The sequence below is a fragment of the Sciurus carolinensis genome, chromosome 12, assembly GCF_902686445.1.
Source record: "Sciurus carolinensis chromosome 12, mSciCar1.2, whole genome shotgun sequence".
In the NCBI taxonomy this organism is placed as follows: Eukaryota; Metazoa; Chordata; class Mammalia; order Rodentia; family Sciuridae; genus Sciurus; species Sciurus carolinensis.
Genome location: NC_062224.1, coordinates 101,219,589 through 101,236,831, shown reverse-complemented (window position 1 = coordinate 101,236,831; position 17,243 = coordinate 101,219,589). Strand labels below are relative to the sequence as shown.

Genomic DNA, 17,243 nt, shown 5'->3' with positions numbered 1-17,243 from the left:
GTTAAATTGATTTGCTAGAGTGACTCACAGAACTCAGGGAAAAGTGTTTATCAGTTTATTAATAAAGAGTGTTACAAAGACTAAGACAAAAAGACGTGTAGGACAGAATGTGGGGTCAGAAGGAAGGAGCTTCCATGCCCATCCTGGGTGTGCCACCCTTTAGGAATCTCCATGGGTTCTGCTATCCAGAAGCTCTTAAGAATACTTGAACCAGAGATTGAATGCAGGGGCACTTAACCACTGAGCCACATCCCCAGCCCTTTACATCTTTTATCTTGAGACAGGTTCTCTATAAGTTGCTTAGGGCTTTGCTAAGTTGTTGAGGCTGGCTTCGAACTCATGATCCTTCTTCTCAGCCTCCGAAGTCACTGGGATTATAGGCATGCACCACAGCACCTAGCTTCCTGTGAATACTTCTGTAAGACACTGCTTTAGTCAGCCTTTTTGCTGTTGTGACTAAAAGACCTAACAAGAACAATTAGATGAAGAAAAGTTTCTTTTGTGGCTCATGGTGTTAGAGGTCTCAGTTCATAGACAACCAGTTCCATTCCTTGGGTTTCAAGATGAGGAAAAACATCATGTCTGAAGAGTCGGGTAGAGGGAAGCAGCTCATATGATGATCAGAAAGCAGAGAGACTCCCTCTCACCAGATACAAAATATATACCCTGTAGGCATGGCACAATGACCCACCACCTCCAACCACACCCTACCTGCCTTCAGTTACCTACTCAGTTAATCCCATTAACTGCTTGGGTTAAGGCTCTCATAACCCAATCATTTCACCTGTAAACCTTGCATTGTCTCATACATGAGCTTTTGGGGGACACATCACATCCAAACCATAACAGATACATTCCTAGAAATGAATTTCTTAGGCTAAAAGATATACACATTTAATTTTTGAGAGATAACTACCACTTAAGAGGCTGTATTATTTTTCAAGCATATCAATCATCAATACTGTCTGTGATATCTGTGTTCATAAAAAATTAATGAGAATTATGATTGCTTTTATGCCTATTTAAGTTTGTATTTTATTAATATTATTTTAATGTTTAATTTGATACTATTTGTTAAATACATAAAGCAGGTATTTTTAGTTATTGCTTTTTGAAAATGACAGTTATTATTGCTTAAAGGCATATCAAAAGTATCTTGGAAAATATACTTCACACATATGAATTGCATTGTGACAAATACTGAGGCCTACATAAAGCTGAATGGTATCCTAATGCTATTTTCACTCTGGTGGTAGTGTAAGAACCTACTAGTATACTACTAACCTAAGATAGTGAACAGGGGAAAAGACAAGTGTTAAAGATCATCTGAGAATAGATCTAGTTGAATTTCAAGTTCCAATTACAATGCTGAGATTAATGTATAGCATTTAAAACTTTTAAACGTTAGTGTGACAGGACTCTTCGAAATCAACTGCAGGTGCAGTCCTACTTGTTGAAAGTCCACCAAGAATATACTGTCCTATTGGTCATTATTTTTCCTAGGTAGTTGTGACTTTTCTAACATAATTTCTCTTGACCTAAGATTACTCCAGTTCTATTCAGTATCAAAGATAACAACTTCATTGTTTCTCTCCTTTTCCACAGCAGGGATCTTCCTTATTTTATGCATTTGTCAATAGGGTTCCTTGTTATTGTTTTTCTGTACCATGAATGGCATAGGTTATGTTGGTGATACTCCCTTATAATACAGTTTGCATTCTGTGTGTCAAGTTCCAAGCTAAAGGCTGAGCTGCAATTAAGGTCAAACTGAATTTAAAAGCCAACTTGGGATGAATAGGTTGGAAACTAGCTAAGAACTGAATCATGTAGCAGAGACAACTGAATTGAGAACAGGCTCACGGTAGACTTTCAGACTTTTGGAAACGGTTCAAACTAAGGCAGCTAAGGTGATGAAGTTCAGGAGTGAAGACTGGCATCTATGGATGTGTACATGCCAAGAAGTCATGGAATTGGAAATCCACTAACTATGAACAACACCACTATTCTAGAATAAAGACCGATTATATCAGAGGAGGAGTGAGCGTCGAAGAAGGACCCAACCAGTTGAGTTAGGTCACTGTGTATCTCTAACAAGAAAGTACCACATGAAGGTAACTTTATCCCACCTTACTTCCTATGTGGCAGTTCTCATAATTCTTAAGAGCCACAGTCATTTCTGATTTTATAAGCATGATCCATGAACAAAAATTTTCTTTTTTTTTTTTGCAGTACTGGGGATCGAACTCAGGGCCTTGTGCTTGTGAGGCAAGCACTCTACCAGCTGAGCTACCTCCCCAGCCCTGAACAAAAATTTTCTATGGAAAAACTAGAAATCCTTAGGAAAAAATACCTCTTTGGGGAGACCACACATAAAACCTTAATATCCTAGGTCGACCAGATGGGTTTTTCAGTTATCTAAATTATAACCTATTTTGGTATGTTATTCAATATATGTTTATATGGTTTGCTTTTGTGGCATATAAAATGCTAATGACCAACAAATGGAGGGGTTGTGGGGGTTTCCAAATATTGATATAGTCTTAAATAAATAAAATTTTCTTGTACGGGTGGGATTTGGCAATTCTTCTAAATTCTTTGCCAGAAAACATTTCTACAAACTGTATTAGAAAAGAGGTGTCTTTACCCTCTAATCTCTTGCCCATTCTAAAAATCCATTCTAGCACCATGTTTCTCTTAGGTGGAAAAAATCAAAATGTCCATAAAGGCAATCTGAGTGAATTGTAACTTGATTTAAATATTTTTTTCACTCTCCATCTGTATTTTTCCACTGGGATTTTCTGACCTTCCTTCCAGAGCCTTTTCTACTTTAGTTCTGAGTTTGGATCTGAATTATCTGTTCTTGTTAGTTTCCAGATGACTCTTGATGTTTCTAGATCACTGCCAAAGGCACAAATCCCATCTCTTGAAGTAAACATTTTGAAGGAGGAAAAAAAAAAAAAACCACCCTGCAAAGGTTTGTTTGAATGGAATAAACTTTCTTCATATTAGAAAATTAAAAGTTAGTAATTATTAAATAATATTTTAGTTTATATTTGAAGATAGATATCATAATATGCTCCACTTATACTTACAGTTATTAACTATAAGGAAATAGCTCTTAGTGCTGCATCAGAATGAAAACTTTAATTCATCCTTTTGGCTTTTCAAACACATGCTAGTTCATTATTTTAATAAAATGCACTAGCAGATGTTAGGCAGAATGCAGCCACATCTGGGACATATAAAATACCATTCCAAGTCTCCATGGGAGGGAAATAGCAATATTGATTCGCTCTCTCCATAAGCGTAACTAGCCCATCTCATTTAACCTGTTTAATTCCTTTCAGTTGAATAGCCAACGAATAAGAGTAGCACCAATTATTTTGGTTGTCTTGGGAATATAAAAAAGAGTTGCACACTAAGGTTCTGCTTCAGACAGAAATGCACTCTGCTGAAATACAAATAAAACTTCACTAAAGCTTGTGGCTAGGGTTATATTTTTCCAGCTGAAGAGGTTGTAAATCTTGAGTTGCCTGCTCCCGAAAGCCACCTTGAATTATCGGTCTCTTTGGGCCTTTCTATAATGTTTCTACTTAACTTGGTTCTTTCAGAGAAAGCACACACATCTAAAAGATGGAAAATAAAGGTTTTGGTAGAGGATGTATTTTGACTATAGTATAGAGAGGGAGATGGTATTTAACTCTCAAACTATTCCAGTCTTTTAGCCTACCTTTGGTTTTAATTTTTTGTTTTGTTTAGTTTTGTTTTGTTCTCTTGAAGCAAGTTTTCTAAGAAAACAAAAAGCTCAACCTGCTGGTTTCCTGTCAGTGAATCGGGTTCATAGACTATTATATTTAGAAGCGTCTCAAGTTTCTGGAAAATATACCACACTGAGGCTCAGAATAAATAATAATGTTGAGAGGCAGGCCTAGAGATGTGTGTTTCATGTATTACGTGCTCAGTAGAAAGGAGAAAGATACCACAGTTGTATATGCGGGATGGAGGGGCGAGGCGTGTGTACCACAGTGACAAGTGTCCTGCACTGGAGTCCCATGACCCAGGTTGGAGCCTCAACTCTGCCACTTCCTAACTCAATATGCGGGAGAGTTATTGAACCGAAGAAATCACATTTCTCTCAATTATTAAGATGGAATAATAACCTTGGAGGATTATTATGAAAATTCATTAAGATAATAGATCTAAAAGAGCTCTGTGAACCCTGACATATTCGTAGTTTAGTATTAACTGACTACTGGTGACTTATCGTCTTCAGTTCATATGAGCAGTTAGCAATTAGATAACTGGAGCATGGTTGAAAAGAGGTGCACGTGGTGGATATGACACAGGCAGCCCGATTTCCCATTTAAGACACACTGCCTAGATAGTGAAAGAGGTTAAATGTAATCTTGATAGAAATTTTGGTTGTTAGGCTATAAAAGTGAGAGAAACCAAACTCACATGTGCTACTCTGTTCATATACATACTGGGGTCAAAGAATCCCAGTCTTTCATTCTCTTAACACATATTCATTGATCACGTATCACGTGCCGAGCATTGTGCTGATCTTTAGGTATACGCTGCTGAACAAGATTTATGTCCTCAAGGAACCTCTAGCCTAGTCATATTGATATTTTTATCCCAAGCATTTAAAAAAGTGTTGACACATTCTAGATACTCAATAAAGTTGGTTGAGCTGAATTAATTTCTCTTGTTTTGTAGCATGGCCATAGCAGAAAGCTAGGAAAGAGGTGACTTTTGTAGTTATTTAGAAATGCTTAACCAGTTCATTCTGAGTCTGGAGGGAAAAGAATCTTTTTGCCTAGAGTCCCTCTCCAGTCATCTACCTATAAATGATACTTGTATTATGAGTGTCAATTTAATGTTCTTCTACTTAAAATATGAATATCACTTCCAATTAGTACATTTAACATGCAAGTAGAGTGTTACTAGAAAATTTTTTTCCAGATGATATTCCATACTTTATGAACATTATTTCATTTAATCCTCATTGCAACTTTTTAAGTTCATATTAATTATACAGAATAATAGGCTTTGTTGTGGCATATTCATACATGCATATAACATAGTTTGATCATTTCTACCCCTCCCATTTCTACTTTACCTCTCTTTCACATAATATTTTTCTCTCCTAGATTTCACATATAAAACATGTGACACTTGTAAGAATCTGGCTTATTTAACGTGATGCTCTCCAGTTTATCCATTTTCCTGTAAATGATATGATTTCACTTTTCTTATTTCTGAATAACACACTGTAGTGTATATACATAACATTTCTTTATCCATTCTCAGTTGATGGGCACCTAAGTTGATTCCATAAGTTGGCTACTGTGAATAGTGCCACAATAAACATGGATATACAGATATTTCAACAGTACGATGCTTTAATTCCTTCAGGTATATACAGGGGAGTGGTAGGCCTGGATCATATGCTAGTTCTATTTTTAGCTTTTTAAAAAAATTTTTTTAGATGTTGATAAACCTTTATTTTATTCACTTATTTATATGTGGTGCTGAGAATCGAACCCAGTGCCTCACACATGCTAGGCAAGTACTCTACCACTGAGCCACAACTCCAGTCCTATTTTTAGCTTTTTGAGGAAACTCCATACTGATTTTCATAGTGCCTGCACTAATTTACATTCCCACCAACAGTGCATAAGGGGTCCCCCCATCCTTAGTGGCCATTTGTTTTTAGTATTCTTGATGATGGCCATTCTGACTGGGGGGAGATGGAATCTCAGTGCAGTTTTGATATGCATTTTCCTGGGTTAAAGATGTTGACATTTTTTCATATAATTATTGACCATTCATAGTTTTTTTGAGAAATGTCTATTCCATTCATTTGCCCATTTATTGATGGGTTGTTTTGTATGTGTTTTTGGTGTTAAGTTTTTTGAGGTCTTTTTATATTCTGGTATTCATCCTCTGTCAGAAGAATATCTGGGAAAGACTTTTCTCCCATTCTGTAGTCTTTCTCTTCACTGTGTTGATTCCTTTGCTGTGCAGAAGCTTTTCATTTTATTGCAGATCCATTTGTTAATTCTTGCTTTTATTTCCTCAACTATTGGAGTCTTAGTCACAAAGTTGTTCCCTGTGTCTATATCTTGAAGTGTCTCGCCTGTGTTTTTTTCAAGTAGTTTCAGTTTTAGCTCTTATACTTTGGTCTTATTTTATTAAAAATTTATAAAAATTTTCTAGTAACACTTTGCATGTTAAATGTACTAATTGCAAGTGGCATTCATATTTTAAGTAGAATATTAAATTAACACTACATAATACAAGTATCACATTGTAGGTGGATGACTAGAGGAACTCTAGATAAAAGATTATTTTCCAAATAAATTCATTCTGAATTGATTTTGTACAGGATGAGACATAGGAATCCAGTTTCAATCTAGGATGATATTCTTCCTATTTTTTTTTCCCCGCTTTGGTACTGGGGATTGAACCCAGGGGCACTTTACCACTGAACTACATCCCTAGTCTCCCTTTTTCTATTTTAAAAATTGAGACAGGATCTTGTTAAGTTGCTTAGGGTTTTGCTAAATTGCTGAGGTTGGCCTGGAACTTGCAATCCTCCTGCCTTAGCCTCCAGAGTCACTGGGATTACAGGCATGCACCACCTCACCTGGCTAGGATGATACTCTTTAAGTCAGAGTGTTTGCAAAAAGAATGTATTCTCTATATGTCAAATCACTACTGATTCATTGACTGTGGAGTTTACATTGATTAATAGATACAAGATCCTTGGCTTACAATCAAGTTATGACCCAATAAACCCATTGTAACTTGAAAGTATTGTTAAATTGAAAATGCATTTAATATACCTAACCTCCTGAACATCATAGCTTAATCTACTCTCCCGTAAACATTTTCCTATCACTTATATTACCTTACAGTTGGGCAAAATTAACACAAACTGTATTTTATAATAAAACAGAATATCTCATGTAATTTATTGAACACTGTACTGAAAGTGAAGAAATGAAATGGTTACATGTGTGTGCTTTTGTACGATCACAAAGTTGAAACATTCAAGTCAACCATTGTTAAGTTGGGGACCACCTATTCTGTACAATTAAAACAAAGGGGAAGAAATTAGAAAGTTCACTCTATACCACAATGAGCTGAACAAGTACAGAGAATTAATTTTTGAAAGAGTAACTTTTTTGAAGTCATACAAGAGAACTTGGAGTGTTTTTCATAACATCCTGGAACCAACTGGTGATGTAAGGGCAGTTGACATTAGCATCGTTCACCAACATCCCACTTCTCCTGAACTCAGTTCAAGGATTCAGTTACCCTGCAGATATATGGGACTGTGTAAGTAGTATTGGGCAAAGAAATATGATCAATGATCTGTTTCCCTTCCAAGTTAGGGCTCTGAAAAGTTCATGGAGATCTTCAGTGTCATTTCCCTTTTTTTTTCCCATAGAAAATGAGTTGCTGTGTTTCAGGTGATAGAGCTACCAGATGGTGGAGTCTGTCAATCCAGCTCCAGAGAGATTGGGACAGAGTGAGTCTTTTCCATAAGGAGCATGAAGCATGAATAAACTTTTTTGTTGTGTTAAGGTATGCCCACTTTGGCAATGTTTGTTACTATACATCATAACATAAACTCTTCCTGGTTAATAGAATTAGGGAAAGTCTCTTACCCAAACACATGCTACTATCAGAACCAAGAGTTCTAGTAGAAGATATAAATTCATTAATTGTCAGTAGTGTCTTTCATATTAAGGATGTTAGCCTGAGGTCTAGCTTTTTAATCACATTTAATTCAGATATCCCATAAGTTTTCCATTTTCCACTAATTCTCCTGTGAATCTTTTTTAAGTACTATATTAGCTTTAATACATAAAATTCCTGTGCTTTCTACAAATGATCACCTTCAAAATCAGTTGAATTGCTTAATCTAATCACACACTGTGATTTTTCAAAAACATTTTAATTAGAGCAAAAGGTCCTAAATTATGAACATGCTGTCTTCCTTTAATTGAGCTACACAGTCATGTCGAATAAAGAAAGGAGATGTGTCTGAAACTGCACTGTCTCTAGAAAGTGGACTCTCAAAATAAGGGAAGATAGAGCATTCATGATTATTTTGATTTCATATTCACATTTGAGGAAGAGCTTAATCTTGAAGGGTTTGTAAAGTCAGAAAATAGTCATTTCTTTTTAAAACTATGAATAGTAAGTGGAAGTTTTCAAGTCACTAAAAAAGAATAATGCTTTGGTCTTGTTTACTTTGATAGCTATTAGGAAGCACAAATAATGTGCTGTCTTTAATATTTTAATGCCTGTCCCCTTTTTCCCCACCTATCCAAAGCTATCTGTCAACTCAAATCATAGCTCCTCCTGAAATCGTCCCTGAGCACATTAGCTGGGATAAATACTTGTTTTTAAATTCCTATGTAAATTCATATCATTTATTTGGAATTGCTTACCGAGCGTCTTTGAGAGTTCAGGAGCTAGACAGGACCTTAGAATCATCCAACACAATTTTTATTTTGCAAAAGAGGAAACGAAGTCCAGAGGAGTTATGTAATCTACTTAAACCACATAGCTATTGGAAGCTATAAACCGGTTTGCTGAATTCCTTGTGCAAGTCCATTCCTTGTTGTCACTAGTGCCTCCGCATTTATCATCTGGCTACCTTTTCCAGATAAATGACGTCTCACCAATGGTACATCTTGAAGTTAGGGAATTCTTTCACTTCTTTGTTATTACGTCTTCAGTTCATAATTCATATCCATTAAGCAATAATTCCTTGTAGGCTAACTGGTTGTGTTTTAGGTAGTGATTACATCTATTTAAGTTATTACTTCTTGCATTCTCAAGTTCAGAAGATAATGCAGCAGAAGAAAGGGCCAAGAAAGTAGAAATAACACAGTAGCAAGGTCTAACAGTAAGAGACCGGATGAGAACAACCAGAATGCTAACAGACGTCCAACAACATACTTCTAGAGTTGAAGGACACTTTTTTTTGTGGAATAATTAGATCTTGCACGTTTACTCGCAAGGATGAAAAGTGTGTGTTAAGGGGACTCCAGGGTGCCGGAGTTCAGGCAAAATCGTGGAGGTGAAAACCGAACGAGGATTTCGACCGCGTGGGATGGGTGTACGAGGACCAAGTCTTGGGAGAGCAGTCTGCGCCTGAACCCCTGCAGCGGACCGGAGCGGCGCGCCAGGTGTACCGAGGCAGGGACGAGAACTGGAGGAGACCTGTCGATGGGGACGAGGTGGCGCCGCCGTCGCCGGGCGTAGCCCGGGGGCTGCGTCGGGCCGCGGGGGGCGCGGGGCGGGGCCTCGAGAAGGGGGCGGGGCGCCGGCCGGGGCGGGGCGCGGCGCCCAGGCCGTCCTGGCCAGCACGCGGCGGCGCCCCCTCCCCTCGCGCCGCGGGCCTCCCCGCGCCGTGCACGTCCCCGTCCCGCGCCTCCGCCTCCTCCCTCGCTCGCTTCTTCCCGCCCTCCCCGCAGCGCCGGCCGAGCCGGCTTCCCCTCAGTCTCTCATGAATATTGAGCGGCCCCTGTTGTATTTCCCGAGCTCCATTGCGGAAGCCGAGGCTCGCCATATTGTGCGGCGGCGCCGGCGGCCGCGGCGGCTGATACCCGAGTCTCGCTCCGGCCGCGGCCAGCGGAGCCCCGGGCTGGGGTAGGAGCCGGTGAGTGGGGCGGGCGGCGAGGCGAAGGGCACGAGAGCGGCCGGCTGGGACGCGCGTCCGCTCGGTGCTGGCGCCTGACGGCGGCCCCGCGCCCGGGAGGGGGGGGTGTGTGTCCGCGGGGGCGTGAGGGGAGATGGCGCCGCCGCCCCCGGCCGCGCCGGGCGCGGGGATGGCGGGGGAGGCGGCTTCTCATTGTTCGCGTTTCTTCGAGAGTCCTGGGGAGGGGGTGAGCCCGCCGCGGAGGACCGGGTGGGCGAGGCGCCGGGGCTGCTGCCCTCGCGGCGAGCCCTGGCTCGGCGCGGCGGCCGGGCTGCGGTGCGGCCCCTGCCTCCGGGGGCGGGGGCCCAGCCTCTCTGCCGCCCCGCTCCGGAGGCGGGCGGAGTGGAATGCGGGTTTTTTCTCCGGGCTTCCCCCTGGCTGCCGAGGACGTGTGTCTGCACCGTGGGGGTGGGGTAGGGGCACTTTGTGCAAACATCCTCGCTGCCCCCGGGGGCTCGGAGTCGGGGTTCGTGGACGCCGGAGCTGCTCGGAGTCGGGGTTCCCTGCGGGCTGCGGGGAGACCCGGCCTGGCCCCACACATTCCTGGAGTGCCGCCCCCTACTCTGGAGTATCTGTTGCTGCTTTCCAAAGCCGCGAGCTGGCCCCGCGGAGCCGTGGGGGGAGGGGGTGTCCTGTGCGTCTGATGGAAGCTTCGTTTTGAACCCTGTGGTTTCTGCTGAGATCCTTGCTACACTGTCGCCTGGGAGCTCTGGTCCTGGTTGTCAGGATCGTTTCCCTTCTGCCCAGGTCGCCTTCCAGCTCCCAGAGATGGTGTTCGTAAAATGGGTCTTTCAAACTTTGAGGTTCATTCCGATTGTTTGCCCACTCAGACCAATTATAGGTTCATCTCCTTAAAGCCCCTGTGGGTCTCTTTTAGGAGGTCGTCGGAAGTTTTAGAGAATGTGTGCCTGACGTTGTAAAGTGGTTTAAAAATGTCAGGTATCTTTGAGGTGTGTGAGGAAATTTGCTGTGAAAAGGTTAAGTATGCATTCAGTGTTTTAGGAATACGCTGTTGTTTTGAAAATTAAAAATTGAGCCGTGGTTTCAGTCTTTTAAACCAGTATTATATTTAGAACGAATGTATGAGCAGTTTGCATTACATAATCTATTTTTGGTACCTCCAAAATGATCATCTAGAATACCTACTGTAATTGGTAGATAATTTGCTTTGAATTAGGTGTAATGGTCGAGATTTTAAATAATTTATATTGGTGTTAGATCTTGGTTCTTAAAGTGAAATTTGATCCTTTGATTATAAAGTCTTTAAGTGTCAGTACTATGACTCTTGATATTCCTGTTTTCTCCGTGAAATTTCTGTCACAATCAACAGGTATCTTTTAAGATCTTGATTATGCACGTAATCAACTTTTTAGTAAAGTAATGGGTAGTTAAATAAGACTCCCTTTTACTGGCGGTAGCACAGCAAATATGGTCCCCTTACTTTTTCTAAGGATTTAGTTATTTCCCTCAGGTGCCCTTATGGAATCCACGCTTGAGATTAATTATAGATGAAGAATAAAATGGTGAATTTAAGAAGGAAAACTGCCTGAGTCAGGCTAGTTCGTTTGAGAATTTGAAAAATAGACTAAGGCTCCTTAAATGTGCTGCACAGAAAAATTTCAGATAGAATCATTAGCGTATGTAGAGGGTGCAGACATTCAAATACTGGGTAATTTTGAGTTTTTTCTTTCTTGTGTGGAACAGTCAAAGCTCCCAGGTTTGAGATCTATAAATATGGACCAGGTCAGCAAAGGTGATTGGAATTTCATTGTTACTGACCTTTGGTTTGTCATCTCAGATCTCTTTTTTAAATCTAATTTACTCATGATTTGTGTTTATAATTAAGCAGTTTTTGGTACAAAGGTGTGATATATGCCTAATGAATAATACACAACCAGATGTTTCAGTGAGAGTTTAATTTCTATACATTATCAAAGAAGTGTAACTCCTTCCAGCAAGAGAAATGAGTTAACATTAAAATGTGCTTTATCAAAATTATGTCAGTGTTTCTAGTATAACTTAAAGCACTTCATAGTTTTGAAATGACTCATTTATTGAATCTGGAAAAACTAAAAATGTGCCTTGATTTGCAGTTTGTTAAAAAGGAGAGATACTTGTGGGATTATGTACATTCTGCACACATACAGACCTACAGATTACTTTTAATTGGTGATTGTTACATGCCCTGTGAATGACAGACATTGTCATCCCTCTAATTGTTACATTTCTTGATTTTATTTGAAATCTTAGGTATCATAGTAACTTACTGACTCAATTTGCATTTAACTGAGTAGGTATCTTTTGGTGTACAAAAGAACAGTAATAGTTTCGGGATCTGTTCTCTAAAGGTCTAGAGTCCTTAACCCCCTCCCCCATTTTCGTTCTTTATACCTAATGTGTTCACTGAATCTTCTGGTATTTATTGTGGAGAGTTTGGTTAATCCATATTATCATAGATATACTATAGATAACCATAGATGTTCTTACTGTGGTAACGGAACCGTCAACATTTAAGTAGAAGTTAACTTGTTCATAGACAGGAGTTAGGTGATCATTCCCTGAGTGTAGATGCTAAAAGGATAGATGATGGCTCCAGTGGAGGAACTCCAATAGAATGAACCATGTTCTTAGTTCTTCTTTTGCCTGGTGGGTGTTGGGCCACTGAAGTGGATTTGAATGGTATGTCTTGTTGGATGCTCAGCAGCTGTCCATGTTACCAAAATTCTGAGAGATTGCAATTGCTTAAAATTTGCCATCTCCCATTTCATTATAAGATGTGAACAAATGTGTGCTGCTTCTGCATGTCTGCCTTTTGTCAGAATGTAAAAATATTTATCTTATTAAGTATAATAGTGAAAAACGATTTTAAAAATAACCTCAAATTAAATTGTCTAACGAGGGCATATTATTCAGTGAAATTTTAACAGGCCAAATGAAAAACATGAACTCTGCTGCAAGGGCACTTCTTTCATTTTTTTCTCCTTCTGTGCTTTAGAGTAAAATAAAATTCCACCAGTTGTATATTATGAAGAAGTTACATTCCAAAGTCAACCTGTACAATGGAAATCATACATAGCAAAAAAATTATGCTTGAGACTGGGGGTGTATTCATTGGTAGAGCTTAGTGTTGGTGTTCCCCAGCACAAAAACAAAACAAAATACTTGGAAATAGGAAGGCAGAGTTTACCAGTAAGTTCAGCTTACCTTTAGTGTTGCAGTGTTTCTTTCCTTGAAAAGTAGCTGAAATAGTTAGGGGCATGTTGAACAACAACATAACAAAAACTACCCTCACAACCTTGTCTTTTTAAAATACAAGAATAATATTCAGCATGGTCTCTTGCCACACTAAGAGAGGCACATGGGGACTGAGAACACTGGGGAATAGCAGATCAACTCTCATCTCACATTATCTCTAGTATATATGTTGTAGTAAAAGGATGTGGGTTGGTGTACTTGGACTAGCTGCATTATTTTATTTCTCATTCTCTCTTCTCCCTCCCATCTTTCAAAAGCCAGAGAAGACATCACAAAATTAATTAATTAAATCACAAGTGTTTTTATGCTTCAGCATAACAGAAAGTTTCAGGCTCATCTTTATAAGATGGATTTTAGTATGACCCAAGTTTTGTTTCTCCTTTAGTGAAACAGCAAAATATCTGGAGAATAGTTGGAATTATTGTGTTTATCATGTTATTGAGAAAGCAGAAACTTGAATAGGAATAACAAAGAGGATTTAATGAAGGGGATTGGTTAGATGGATGAGAGCTAAAGGGAACATTAATAAGAACCTAAGAGCTCAGAGAAAGGTTCCATGGACCTGGTGCTGGACTTTTGGAAAGGTTAGCATTGTTCAGCTGTTAGTACCTATGAAGGCATATGATATGACTGTTCTGGAAGTACCAGAAGACACTGGAGGCTAGGACCTATTGCTAGCCAGGACTGCTGTTGCTAATGCCAGGAACTGGAAGGAAGTCTGGAATTCCTGTTTTCCAGTCTTCATTTACTACCCCTGTTGGCAAAATCTGGCAGAAGAGATGGTGAAACATAGTTGCAGTGTCTCAGCCCCAGCACCATAAAACACTTTTAGAAGAGTAATTTTAGAGTTGAGAAACGAATAAAACGACCTGCACAAATAGTGTTAAATGTGGTAATTTAAATTGGGAATTCTGTCCTTAGCTTGACTTTCAAGAAACATTTATTGATTATTTTCTGTGTGCCAGACTCTCTCACAAGGGTTTAGGAATAGAAAATGCATCAAACTAGGTCTTTGTCCTGAAGGAATTTAGCCTAAGTGGCCATGACAAATAAACTGTACAGTGTGTTACAGATGAATTATGTGTTTTGGGGAACTCAACAAAGTAACCAACTTGCCTTTTCTCTTTCTAGCCAAATTTAATGACTAGTACTATTTTCTATACCTGATCAAATCCTACTTTTTTATGTTTTTTTTTTTTTTTTTTTTTGGTTGATGGACCTTTTATTATTTATTTATTTACATGTGCTGAGAATCGAATCCAGTGCCCTACACATGCTGGACAGACACTCTACCACTGAGCCATAATCCCAGCCCCAATCCAACTTTATTCTTTCTTTATTTTTTATTTTTTGGGGGGGTACTGGTGTTTGAACCCAGAGGTGCTCAACCACTGAGCCACATCTCCAGTCCTTTTATTTTTTTGACACAGAGCCTCACTGAGTTGCTTAGGCCCTGGATAATAAGTTGCTGACTATGCTTTGAACTTGCAAACCTCCTGCCTCAGCCTCCCAAGTCACTGGGATTACAAGCATGCACCACTGTGCCCAGCTCCAACTTTATTCTGTGTTTAACAGACTCCTATTAAAACTTTTTCTGAGATGTCTCAATTTTATCACATAATTATAACCATCATTAAACATTTCTCTGTATGTTATTCATCTTAATTAAAGACTATTGCTTTATGCACTTTCAGCGTATTCTAGAACTGTGTATATAGCTATTTAAGAAATTTGTTTTTTCACTGGACAAGGAAAATAAATTCTTGAAGACATTGTTTCCTTCTTCCAGGGTCATTAGAAAATTGTTTGGGTGGTATTTGATTTTATGAATATGAGTGAAAGGATAAACTAATCAGTTAATTTAAACTGTGTAGTACCAGTAGATTATCAGTAAAAGGGATGTTGAATTTCTGATCTGCTGTATTCCACAGAGTGATTTTGGCAGGGATTCCTTTGAATGAATGAATAAAATTCTCCCTTACCTCCTTTTTACTTTATTAATTAATGTTCTAAAAATCTCACAGTTATTTATTGAGGAGACAGAAATATGTCATTTTCCTTAAAATAAAACCACATGCAGTTTCTTTTGACTTTTTTTAGATTGTCTGCTCTATTTCCTCATTTCTGTATTGATTACACTATCTCTGTTAGCTATCGGGAAATGTGCAAATCTGTCATACTTCATTTTAGAAGTGTTCTGCTCATTTGCCCCTACCATGCACATACCATATTGATTTAATTTAAAACCAACTAATTCTTCACTTTTAAAAAGACCTATGCCTTCATGCCAGTAATTGCATTAAACCCTAAACCCTTACTATTTACACTATTTACTATATAGAGTTTTAATTCAGTCTGGGATGGTTGTCTTGGAACTCTGCCAAATGTTTTATAGAAGGCTTTACTATATCACAGAAAGAGTAGTGTTTGTTGGGTATAATAGAAAGAGCTTCAGAATTGAAGGCAGAAGACTTGATTTCTAGGTCCCATTTCACTGTTGTCAAGATTCTTGGCCTTTATGAGTCTGTATAAAAATATTACCCCATTGGCTTTACAGATTATTTGCCAAGATACTCAGGTAATACAGGTAAAGGGGTTTTTGCAGCAGCAAAGCACATTGTAAATATAAGAGATGTGTATGAGGAAAGAAGAGAGAGATCTCTTGATTCATGACTTGGATCCTGGTGATAGTTTTGTGTTTAATTTCAAAATTTTGAGTTTCCATTTTGAGAAAATTGTTAGGGTGGAATGGGATGTGGGAGGAGTTATGGAATTACTATAACCCTAGCTTTTTAAGGTTGGCATGCCTCATTAGTTTCTTTTCCACAAGGTTAAGTATCCTGCTTATATCCTGAAACAGTACCTCAAATTTCATTATGTGTGTAGGAACTGAAGTGCCACTTTGTAGATTGTTTAAATGACAAGGGCCTGAGGGAGTAGCAAAAACAGATGCTATGACTATTTTGGCTGGAGATTACTCTTACAATATGAGTTAACATGAGTTTCAGAAAATCTCTGCTTTAAAAAATATGCTTAGCAAGATTGAAAATTGTTGTTTAGTTTTAGTGAACTTTTAATCCTTCATCTTAAAATATTTGGTTATTTAGTGTATTTGTGAAGAAAACAGAGCTATTTGAGTGAAAATATGCTTTTTATAGCTATGAGCTTATGTCCTCTAGGAACATTTCCTCATGTGTCAGTAAAGTGACAGAACTATATGTTGTTGGTAGTTTAGTATATTTAGTTTATATATCGGTAGTTCATACTAAAATATTAAACTGGAATTTCACTAATATTGTTATTATAATTATTATAGTTGTGCTGAAATATAGGTCCCATTTGCCAGTTTGAGTTATCCAGGTGTTAATTATCAATGTAATTTCTTGATTTCTTTCCTTTATTTCCCTCCATAAATCTTCGTGACTTTTTTGTGTGTGTGTGCTAGGAGTTGAATTCAGGACCTCATTTCATGCACATGTTCTACCATTGAGCTTCACCTCCAGTCCATCTCTATCATGTACAAAAAGCTAATGTTACACTTACGTATGATATAGATAACATTAATGTCAGTTTAATTTGTTCCGAATCTTTTATGTAATCTGTTGGAATAATTGATTTAGGAGAAGTAAGACAACACTAATGTCCTAGTGAGGAGAAAAACCTTTTGAGGATAAATTATTCATCATTCATTTTTTAAATAGATTAGTTTAGTTTTAACCTCTAGGATCAATATGTTAGTCCTTTCAGTAGTAGTTTAAGAGCTAAGAATGGGAGAAAGTTCATAAGTTAGTCTTTTAATCAGAAATCATTCTTAATTCATTTTTAAAATGTTTTTTAATTTTGGAAAATTTAAGAAGTAGGAAAAATTATCTGTGCTTTCAGTATTCACCTGCTTTTAATTTTGATGTATTTCCTCTTGAGAATACATTTGGTTTTGGTTGAAGCACAGTTTTAACTGTATTTTATTTGTAGCTCTAAATTTGTGTGTTAAAAAAATCTGACATCAAAGATCATAAACATTTGTATCAGAACTTGGTAATTATTTATTATCTATTTTTTTGTTACCAGGGATTGAATCCAGGGATTCTTAACCACTGAGACACATTCCCAGCCTTTTTTATTTTTATTTATTTTTTATTTTGAGACAAATTCTTACTAAGTTACTTGGGGCCTCACCAAGTTGCTGAATCTGGCTTTGAACTTGTGATCCTCCTGCCTCAGCCTCCCAAGTTTCTGGGATTACAGGTGTGTGCCACAGCACCAG

The 17,243-nt window shown here is 38.5% G+C and overlaps 1 protein-coding gene across 2 annotated transcripts in view; it reads left to right on the top strand.

Moving 5' to 3' along the window:
* Window positions 1-9,368: 9,368 nt before the first annotated feature.
* Rnf2 (ring finger protein 2) overlaps window positions 9,369-17,243 on the top strand; it is a 40,697-nt gene continuing 32,822 nt past the window's right edge. The window contains exon 1 of one of the 2 annotated variants that reach the window (XM_047521230.1): window positions 9,369-9,675. The gene's annotated coding sequence lies outside the window, so the exon portion shown is untranslated. Of the gene's footprint in view, window positions 9,686-17,243 lie in introns of both variants that reach the window. The other variant, XM_047521228.1, reaches the window with a different exon arrangement.